This window comes from Pteropus medius, unplaced genomic scaffold (genome assembly GCF_902729225.1).
Source record: "Pteropus medius unplaced genomic scaffold, Ma_sr-lr_union100, whole genome shotgun sequence".
NCBI lineage: Eukaryota > Metazoa > Chordata > Mammalia > Chiroptera > Pteropodidae > Pteropus > Pteropus medius.
In genome coordinates this window covers 5,858,361-5,869,220 of record NW_024348533.1, presented here as the reverse complement: position 1 = coordinate 5,869,220, position 10,860 = coordinate 5,858,361, and the positions used below count along the sequence as shown (strand labels likewise).

Genomic DNA, 10,860 nt, shown 5'->3' with positions numbered 1-10,860 from the left:
CCCCCTGATTCCCGTTCCCCCCAGCCCACTGGAGGCTCAAGCCTGTGATCTAGGGATCTCGACAGCCCTTGATCCTTTACCTTATTGGTCATCACCTGGCCTGGTGCCCAAATTCTTCATTATGCTAAGGTGACTCCATCACCTGTTAAGCCCACTTATCCCCGCCAAGCCTGGCCGGCCCAGCTCTGGCCCATGAACTGTCAAAGCATTGAGGATAAAGAGGGTGACAGTGACCCCTGCAACACACCCCAGAGGCCAAAGAAAAGCTCCAACCCTGGGCAGCATTTCTCCCAGCTAAGAATCTGCAGATGGCAGTTTTACCCGTCCCAAACACGAGTCCAGAGAGATCTGGATACAAGTCTTTAAAAAAACCTAAACGCACAGAGAGACCTTCCCAGGCTGAGACCCCAGCGAAGGAGATGACGCTGGTGAACAGCGCCTCGCTGGGCCTGCGGGGCCAGGGTGGAACAGGGGCAGGGGTATCAGGGCTTGGCTGGGAGCTGTGGTTCTGGCTGCTCAACGACCTTGGGGAGAGCCTAGATGGGGATGTGGTTCTGCCCGCTAGGCAGCATCTTCTCTAATAGTGGAAATTACCTCGCTGGACCCCCAACATCCTTGCTGCTCTATTGGTCCATGTTGCTAACTGGGCCACCTCCATTGCCATGGCCACCTGGCTCCGGCCACAGTAGCGGCCTCCTCTCAGATCCCTACCTCTGACCCTCTCAGCCTCCTCCATGGACACCAGGGCATGCTGCTTGTCCACTTATAGCAAGGCTCTGACCCTGCTCTAAGACTGAGTCTACCACAACACCCACTGCGATCTGCCCCTTGGGCTCCTCCTGTCAGACCCCCAAACAGGTCAAATCCACTCCCCTCAGCACCTTCCTCCCTGCTGCCTCCACCTCTTCTTCCCTTCTAATGAACTGTGATCCACACTGCAGATCTCAACTCCAACCTCCAATTACTGTGGTTACTTGGTGGCATTTTCTGCTGTTTCTAACTGTGCAGACATTTGTGGGCCAACCAGTCACCATGAGCTATATGAGGTTGAGGGCTGTGTCTGTCTGGTTCCCAGGGTCCCAGAGCCTGGTTCCATGCTGCGCCCTGTGTGGGCAATCAGTGACCATGGTGGGTGAATTGAACAAGTGAGTAAGTGAACAAAGGGTACGGTTTCCATGGGCACTTTATATTCAAAGACAACGCTCAGTGAGCAGCAGCCAGAGCAAGCTGGGAGCAGCCAGCTGAGCTTCTCCGGGCCCTGGCAGCCACTGCCCCCAATCTGTCTCCCCAGTTCAGCAGAAAAGGCCTCGGGGGGCCCATGGCCCTAGCACCGTCCCACCTGCACAAACCCAAGAAATGCAGCCAGCGGTGTAGGAGCTGTTGCAACAGTAAAAGCGGGATTCAGGGGCAAGCCCCCCAATGCCAACCAGGGACAACTGCTTCTCCAGGAAGGAGATGCACGTGGCCAAGCTCCCCAGTTAAGCGGCACTCATTCTTTCTTGTCATGGATATTTAGGCGCCAACTGTGGCCAGGTACCCTACCTGATGCTGGAAATTCCACAGCAAAATATTTTCCCTGCTGCTAATGTGCTGAGCAACCTGAGACACTTTCTCACAGCCTCACCGAGCCACAGTTTCTGCCTCTAGTAAGCGGAACCTTGGTGCTCAGAAGGCCCCATGTGTGCCAAGGACCAACAGCCTTCTGGTGGCGTCTGAGCTGGCCAGCCTCATCAGCCAGGCTCCAAGGGTGGACAGCAGGTGCTTGTTCCTCCCCACCCACACAGGGGTCGACAGCTTCTATCGTGGCTCTGTAACTAACTACCTAGGCACTCGTGGGCCCCTCAGTTTCCCCATCTGTAAAGGAGCACAATGACAGCACCAACCAAGCCCATGGGACTCTGCATTTCTGGACTCATTGCTGCGTGGGCAGCAGTGCTCCTGGGACGGGGTTCTCTGCTGCGGGAGGATAAAGGACACGTAGGGGCAGAGCACTGTCCTCGCACAGGCCCTCCAAAAATGCACTGTCCCCAGCCCACCAACACAGCTCCAGGGGCAGGAGCAGAATCACTCGCAGACCGGGCTACAGAATGACTGGCTTTTTTGTAACAAAAATGAACAAAACTGAAAAAGGAAAGGAGAACGACAGCCTGGGGAAAAGCTGGTATCAAACGTGACAGAAAGTCAATATCTAATGCAGATAAAGGGCTTATCCTGATATAAGAGACCTGAGGAGATGAACGGGCAAGGACTTAAATGGGGGGCGGAGACACACAAAATATTCACACGCGGGCAGATCATTCATTCTCGCCAGCAATCCAAGAAGCACGAATTAAAGCAAAAAGCTGCACTGCTTCAGTGCTGATCAGCCAAGTACCAGCCCACGGAGCCCCTTGTTGGTGAGGATTTGCAGACTCCAGGAGCCGTGGTGGGGAGCCAGCCTGGCTCTGCCCCAGAGTTGAATCTGTCCTCTGCTGCAATGCCGCAATTCTTCCAGTCTCTAGGCAAGTGCTCCCTGACAGCCACTCAGGGCCCAGGAGTCCAGCCGGCTCAGGTCACAGCCTACAGGGTCAGCACCAGAAGAATCCAAGGCCTCCTGCCAGAAGATCCCCAAACTCTCTGCCAGGAGAGAGTTTGCACTAGGGACAGGGTCATTACCACCATCTCAAGCAGCAGTTGGGTGGATAGCCCACGCCCTGCATGCTCTCACAAGCTTCCATCCATTCCAGCAGGTCCAGGCCCCTCCCCAAAGTGCAGACTGGGGAAGGAGGCCCTCCCTGGCCTGCCAGAGAGGCGAGGACGCATGCATGCCTACAGGAACCCTGGACCTCACGCTATCTGCTGCAACCTCGTCCCATAGAGCAGGGCCTCTGTCTCCTGGGGAGAGAGGAGCTCCTAGCACACCTCAGAGCCTGCCCACCTGTGGAGCCATGTGTGGGGTCACTGTCCCCCACCCCAAAAGTTTGGAAGCCAAAAAGGCTTGGCTGTGGCCAGCATCATCTCTCTTGGGAAACCCCATCATCTGAGCCAGGGCAGCTGGGAGCAGGGGAAAGGGCACAGCTCTGAAGCCAAAAGAAAGGCACCAGTTATAGCTTCTGCACTTGGCCAGCTACCTGGCCTCCATCAGCATCCCCACCACCTCAGTCTTCATCACAGCTCCCACCATCTCCCCAGATGCTCAGGTCTTTTAAAAGCCAAGAGCCCTCCTTGATTTCTTCCCTCACACCCATGTCCTATGAGCTCTGCTTCCAAACATCCCGAACCCATCCACCTGCCATCTGTCATCACCCACCAGAACCAGCCAGGGCCCTTCCCGGGTTCCATGCTCCCACTCCATCCACTGGGAGCCTCATGAGGCTTCCCACTGCTTAGGGAATGAGACTGGCCTTGCACCATGATCTCATATGAACTAGACCATCTCCACCTCTCTGTCCAAAGCTGATTTCTCAGGGCTGGACTCATGTCGCATCTGACCTGGAGCAGCTCCTTCCCTTACCCACTTTCTCTCTCCACCTTTTCCTCAGGCTACTCTTTGCTCATGGATTTGCCCCTCTCTGCAGCCTCTGCTTATGTGTCATCCCCAGTGGCCAGTAAACTCCAGACGACAGAGCCTCCATCTGGCTCATTTCCCACTGTGTCCCCAATGTGACCTAGCCCCAGACGTGGATGGACACGCAATAAGAATGTGGTGAATGAATGAATGAATGAATGAATGAACAAGTGAATGACAGAAGAAAGCTGCCTGCTCTGAGTGTGTGTCCCCCTCAGCAGCATAGTTGTTCTTATTATTGCCCCATGATTGGGGAGCATCACCAGGTACTTGGTCCCTTCCAGCCCAGATCAGCGCAATTCCCCTTCCAGCCCAGGTCCAGCTCCTAGGGCACCTCCCTGGCCAGATCCCGGGCCCAGGCTCCTTGGATTCCATGCCATTCCACAAGCTCTTCCCTGAGCCCTGACCTAGTCCCAAGCATGCCATCACCCCGGACATCCCCTGGGAGGCACTCCAGCTGGACTCTGCTGCCTGGCTCTCCCATCAACTTTAGGCACAGCTCAGGACTAAGTCTCAGCCCATCCTGCCACGTTGAGAGCTCTAAGAGAGACACCCCAACTCAGGAATCCAGCCCAAGTTCCAAACATGTGCATGCATGCATGCATGAGTGTGAATGAGAGGGTGAAACCAAGGGAGAGCAAAATAAAGCCTGAGAGTGAGAGGGGGAGCGAGCAGACATCGTTTCCACCTAGCTGTGTGACCTTTTCCAGCCTCGAGTTCCTTTAGGCCAAATGTCCAGCATTGCTTGGTATTAATTTCAAAGAAAAATGAGTCAAGAAAAATTGGAAACTGGAGCTGGCTGAGGTATTTGCCAGCCTGCAGAAAATTCTGAGAGAAAACAGGGCCTGTAGTCTCAGGTCCCTGCCTGGTACAAATTAGCAGAGTTTGAACCTCGGGCCCAAACCCAGTTTCTGCTTCTAAAGAAGAGCGTTTCGTTCCTTTCAGACATCCTTCGACTAGCCTCTGCAGCCCCATCACCGAGGCTGGGACCCAACACCTCTCATCTGCCATTGGGACACTCTGCAGGGACTGGCTGTGGGACGCCTGTCTCTCTGACACATCATGTAGACACAGCATGCAGGAAGCCCACAGCTCTTTCACAATTGTCCCCAGGGGGCACCTGGAGTGTGGAGGGGACTCATGGGATCTCCAGGGATATTCAAACCCAGCTGCTCCCGTCCTTGGCAGGCCAGCTGCACATCTGAAGCACAAACGCTACGGCTGTGTTAAGTTGCCTCTGGAGATAGCACATCCCTCCTAGAAACATCCCTGTTTGCTGGGGACCCCTAAAGAGCAGGCATTCGGCACCCATGGCAGACATGACAACTGGGCCTACTGCTCTTGCTAATTAAACCCCGACATACCGGAGCTCAGTGAGGCTCTGATTCCCAGCCACGTGTTACCAGAAGCCAGGCATGGGTATCGCGTGTCAACAGAACGCTCTTTGGGGGACACTCATGACCCAAATCCAAGAGAAGAAAAGAAAAAGCATCAATTAATTGTGTCTCTGGAAGAGAGAGCTGCGGAGAGAGAGCGGTTAGGGCAAAGAGGACCTCAGGACCCTGATCTCAATGATGTGACAACAGACATGGAGCCAGCACTGTGCCCAGGACAGGAGGAGGATTAGCTTGTCTTAATTCTCACAGCTCGTGACATGGCACATACTTTCCAGGAAAGTGGGACACCACAGATCTGGGTAAGCTACCAGGCAGGCACACTAGACCCCACATCAAACTACGCCCCACCCCATGCTGGGACAGGCTGCTGACAGCTGACGTAGCTCCTCTGAGAACCACTGGTCCAGTCCTGAGAACAGTTAGGACCACAGTCAGGGCCAAATCGCCCCCTCCCCCCACACGCACACACCCAAAGGTCACAACTGTCGTCTGTTCGCAGGGCTCCAGCAAAGATCTGGGTCTTTCCTAGGCTATGTTCACCTGGCCTGCTCCACACCTGAACCAGATCCCACACAAACACGGGAAAGGAAAGGAAGTGGGGGAGGGCAGGCCTGAGACACAGGGACAGCTCAGTTTATGTCTGAGGGAGCTGAGCACATAGGCTATCAGCCCGCCAGGTGGAGTCCCAGTCTCAATCTATGTACATCAAGCGGGCATGTCTGTGGCATGACTTCTACTTCACAGCCTACCACTCCAGGCCCCAGACACGTGGCAGGCAGAAAGAGGGGCATGTCTGTGGCATGACTTCTACTTCACAGCCTACCACTCCAGGCCCCCAGGACACGTGGCAGAAAGCCCCCACCTCAGCCAGCAGCTCGGGAGCACCCTCCCAAATCTGGCCCCAGACAACTCCAGGCCTCAGAGAACATGCAGGGGCCCCTCCTGGCATGAGCTCACATCACCACACTGGCTCCAACTACTGTCTAGGGGGCTGGCCACAGAGCGGGAAGCACCAAGGCCTCTGCCAAAGAGCATGCACAGCTCTGAGAACCTCCTCCCTCCCAGAGGCGGCCAGCCACCTCTGTGTCACAACCGGTGGCTCTCTGTGGGATTTCTCTGGTCTTCAAAGCACAGACACAGCCTGGGTGGAATGAGGAGGAAAAGCTGAGACCAGGGAATCGAGCTGAGGCTTCCAGGCTTTCCGCTGCAACTCGGTGAGCCAGCACGCGGACAAGTCTGGTGGGAGAGCCCCCAGTCACCACCTGAATGGGCCTGGCCTGGCCACTGTGATCATGGAGCAGATATTAGAGCAACATGGTCACGAGCCAAGGGACACTGGCAGCCACCAGAAGCTGAGAGGTGAGGAAGGGACTCTCTGCTTAAGCCCCTGGAGAGAACCAGCACTACTGACAACTTAAGTTATGCTCATTTTGAATTTCTGACCTCTAGGAGTATAAAAGAATGAGCCTGAGTTGTTTTAAGCCACTAAGTTTGTGGCTACTTGTTACAGGAGCCATAGGAAACAGACTGACACCAACCGCTTCCAGTTAGTTAGTGCCAGCTCCCCATCCCCCATCCATGACTGATCCCTCACCCTCGGCTGGACCCTGTCCCTTATACCTCACAGCACTGTATCACCAAGGCCTGGAGACCTGTCTGCCCCTAACTGCAGCCTTGCCCTCTTCCCGTCTGCAGCCTGTTCTCAGCTGGCGCCACTCTCCTCACCCCATTGCTCTAGCCTCCCCGCCTCCAGCCTGGACCACAGCGACTGGCTAAATGCAGAACTAGCTGCCAGGCCCCCTTCCTCCCAGGGCTGCCTGCTGCCTTCAGGGCGCCATCCGGCTCTGGAACATTCGAGGCCACAGACCCCGAGAGCACCCAGTGTCAACTCCAGGCCAGCGCTCCTGGCTCTGCTCACCTACCGCCAGCTTCACTCCTGAAGCAGCTCAGCAGGAGGAGAAAGTGCTGTGGGCCACTGAATGGAGACTGTAGCTCCTGCGTCCTTTCCACCCCGGCAGGCTTCCCTTGGCCGGGGGCTGAGCAGAGCACTCCCCAAGGCAGTGTGCTGCCTATGCCCGCTGAGAAGGATGCTTGACAGCAGTGGGCAGAGGCTTGGCACTGGCTGTTTCTTAGGAGGAGGCAGCCAAGGTCATGGGTACCAAGCTGTCTGACTGCTCTTCCTTCAGCCAAGGCAGGGCAGGGAGGGCTCGGTGGCCCAGTGGCCGTTCCATGGGATGGGAACCTCCGCCTAGCAGGAGCTCACAGCCCCTCCTCTTCCCCAAGGCCCTGGAGAGCAGCTGCTGAGGATGTAGGGGACACTTCACCTCTCATAAGCACAGGTGGCCAATGGGGGCCGTGTTTAATTTGGCCCATATGGTGCTTTTCAGAAATTTGAAGCAACATTTTAAAATCACGAGAGTTCATATAAAACTCTGATGTCTGGAGTCTCTTGACAATAAGAGGATGGCTGCCCCGGGCCCGCCTTGCCCCCCGCCATGTCACAGTCAGGAAGCCGAGGAGGGGTCTGCGCTCTGCTCTGCGCCCACGGTGAGGCCAGGACAGATGCCGGGTGCTGCTGCATTCACACTGCTGTTTTCCTTGAGCAGCATCATATTCTCTGTGTGCACATCTGTATATCAAACACAGAGAAATGAAAGCCCGGCCAAGAGTGGATGGAATTCTTTTTCTTACCCCTGCTGCTGTCATCCCTGGCATTACCTACTGGGCCCTGAAGCCTGAGAGTTTGCAGCCCTTGCCTCGGAACAGCAGGACTTTCCTCAAAAGGCACCGTGTGCCTGACAGAGAGACCACATGTCCAGTGCATGACCCAGGGATCTTTCCTACACTATGGGGACCTTCCTAGAATCCCAAGTTCAGACCTGTCAGGCCCTTGGCACCAACAGCAAGGCTGACCTCTGTGCACACAGTCTTGGGGCCCGCTCAATCACAGCACAGTCCAGTCACAGCTCAGCCTAGTCACACACACACAGAGGAGGCCACATGACTGCAAAAGCAAAGATCAGAGTGATGTGGCCACAAGCCAAGGGACGTCAGCAGCCACTAGCAGCAGGGAGTGGTGTGGAATGGGGTTCCCCCGGGACCTCTGGAAGGAGTGTGGCCCTGCCGACACCTTGATTTTGGCCCACAATATTCATTTTGGACCTCTGCCCTCCAAAACCAGGAGAGAATAGACTGCTGTTGTTTTAAGCCACCCAGTTGGTGGTAATATGTCGCAGTAGCCTGAGATTAGAAGGGGAGTGACAGGCCAGGATTGCCAGGCTGGGGCTGCTCTTCCTGCACCCACCAGTCCTGGCTTCCCCTCAACAAGCCCCAGCAACATGGCTGACAGCCCAGGACTCGGAGTGGCGCCCTGTGTGTGTGTGTAAGTACAAACACACGCACGCACAAATGCATACATACACAGGTGCAAACATGCACACACACATGCGAACACGGGCACATGCACACATGCGCACATACACACATACACACACATGCACATCCCAGAGATGCTGATATCATACAGCACCCTTACCCCCAACATATGGCCCCAGGGCACAGGGTTGGCTAGAGAGAGAAAAAGAACAAGACTCAAGGTGCCTGAGAGAGGTCGGGCCCAGAAGCCTGGAGATGCCTCAGCTGCCTCTCCCTAAAAGGCCACTCCACCTCCCCAGCTCCCAAGCTCTGCCCTCTTGGCCTCACCAGGCTCCTAGGTCCAGCAGAGCTAAGCATCCCTAGGAGATTTAAGGTGGTCCTGGGGGCCTGGCTCGACCTGGGTAAGGGGCTGCCAGGTGCCCTGCAGGCCTCTGAGTTTGCCTGGAAAGCCAGTGAAGAGAGAAAAGCCCTTCCCCTCTCTCTCAGCCCCTCGCCCACTCTGACACCCCCTCCGGGCCCCAAGGGTGACACTGACAACACTAAGCTGCTGAGCATGCACAACCAGCACTCGCCTGAGTCCATGAAGACATGTTAAAACCTTCATTTTCCATCTGTTTCTGATTTTCAAGCTAAAATCCTGCAACTGGCCTCAGATAACGGAGACTGTTAGTGATGACGTCTGAGGCTTGGTGAGACACTCCAGAAAGCCTGCTGGCTGCTCAGGGGAAACAGGACAATGTGTGTAGGCACCACAGAGGGGCCATGTGGGACCCCTAACTCCCAGCCAGACCAAGAGGTCCAGGACAGATGCTCTCCCTTCTCTAGGGGACCTGTCACACCCACTGCCCATCAATATATAGCTGGGGGAATGGGTTCAGACTCGCTTCCAGAAGTTGCTGGGGGCAAGAAGGTGGGAAGTCTCCTGCCCACCTCAGCCACAGCTACAGTGATATGTCATGGTCCCCATCAGAACTCCCCAAGAGAAAGGATCCCTTACTGTGTGCACACATGCCCAGGTCCTGGGCTCTGTGTCCTCCTGCAGGATAGTACAAGGAGCAAACATGCCCAGCCAAGGACACATCTTCCATGTCTCCCAGCAACTCTGTGGGCCCTAACTGGGCCCAGGCTGAAGGAGGGCCGGACCATCTGAGGTCACCTCAGGCCCTTGGCATGGCCCCAGCATAACATGCATCTGGAACCCCTCCAGCTGGGGAGTGGGCCTCAGCCCTGGGCCACATGGGAGCAACCAGGCACGTCCAGGGAGAAATGTGCTTTCCGTGAACCAAGTCACCCACACAGGGTCATGCTGACACTGGGCAGGGACATCAAGGGAGAGGGACTTGGCCCCAGACCCTGAGCCTATGGCCTAGGGCCTAAACACCCACAGCCCAGGGCAGAGGCCCAGAGCTTCCCCTGCCCCCTTCCAGTGCAGCCTCAGCCCCCAAATGGTACAATCGGCTTTCTAAGCCAAAGGTTTCTGGGTTTATTCTGAGTTTGAAATTCTTTTCTTAAGTTCTGAGTTTCAAGTTGTCAACCAAGTAGGTGGAAAAATGGCAGAGGGAGGGGAGGATTTAACAGAAGAGGCCAAACGACAAACAGAAATCCAGCAATTAGGCAAGGTGGCCAAGCCATGGGGGAGGATTGTCATGTTCAGGAAGGCAAGTGCCACATGGAATTTGGGGTCAGAACTCGCCCTGGACACCTGGCAGCCCCTCACTCAGGGTGAGCCAGATTCCCGGGACCACCTTGAACCTTCCTGTAGAGGCCAGGCCAGAAGCACCAGGCCAAGCACAAAGTGGCGGGCCCTCGGCAATCTGGAACACAGGCTTTTCTAACCCCACTGGACAGATGAGAAGGCAGAGGCCAGAGGCTCAAACTTGGCCAAGGGCAGCTGGTCATTGAGGAGAAAGGACAGGGTTTTGGTCCCTGGTCTGGGCTCTTGCCCTGCCCCATTTTCACTTCCAGCCACACCCTACAGTCTTACTCTCCATTCCTCCCCTCTGCAGAGAAGCCCAAGGGAAGGAGAGAGGCAGGAGGAGTGGAGGCCAGAGAAAGCTGGGCAGCCCCAGTCGCTGCTGCAGCCCTGGCGGACAGCAATGCATCACCTGGGACGAGGGGCTGCCAGAAGTATCGATCAGCTCCACAGAGCGCTGGGCCCCCTGATGGAACGATTCCTTTGCAAAGATATCTGACACGGCTCCTTGAAATTAGAATAGTGCCCTGAAAGGCTGCTCCCAATTTATCTGTCAAGCCCGGAAGTCAGAGACCTAAGATAAATGATCCAGGGCTGCTTGGATGACGGGAGAGTCACTGCAGATACAGGCAGGGCATCCGGGGTCCACTGTAAACATGCAGATGAGCCTGACCCAGGACCCAGGCCTTCGTGCCCACTGCACCTGCCACTAGCCGGGGGTCCAGGACCAGAACCTGAGGGCTGGCCTGCCTCACAAAAGCCAGGTCCAGGCAAGGTGGCCTCATCTGGACCCTGAGGCCTGTGATACCTGCTAGGAACTACAGTCAGACCCTAACCTGGCCTCAGTA

General features: G+C 55.9%; 1 protein-coding gene across 1 annotated transcript in view; it reads right to left on the bottom strand.

Moving 5' to 3' along the window:
• ADAMTS2 (ADAM metallopeptidase with thrombospondin type 1 motif 2) overlaps positions 1–10,860 on the bottom strand; it is a 204,940-nt gene that overhangs the window by 122,794 nt on the left and 71,286 nt on the right.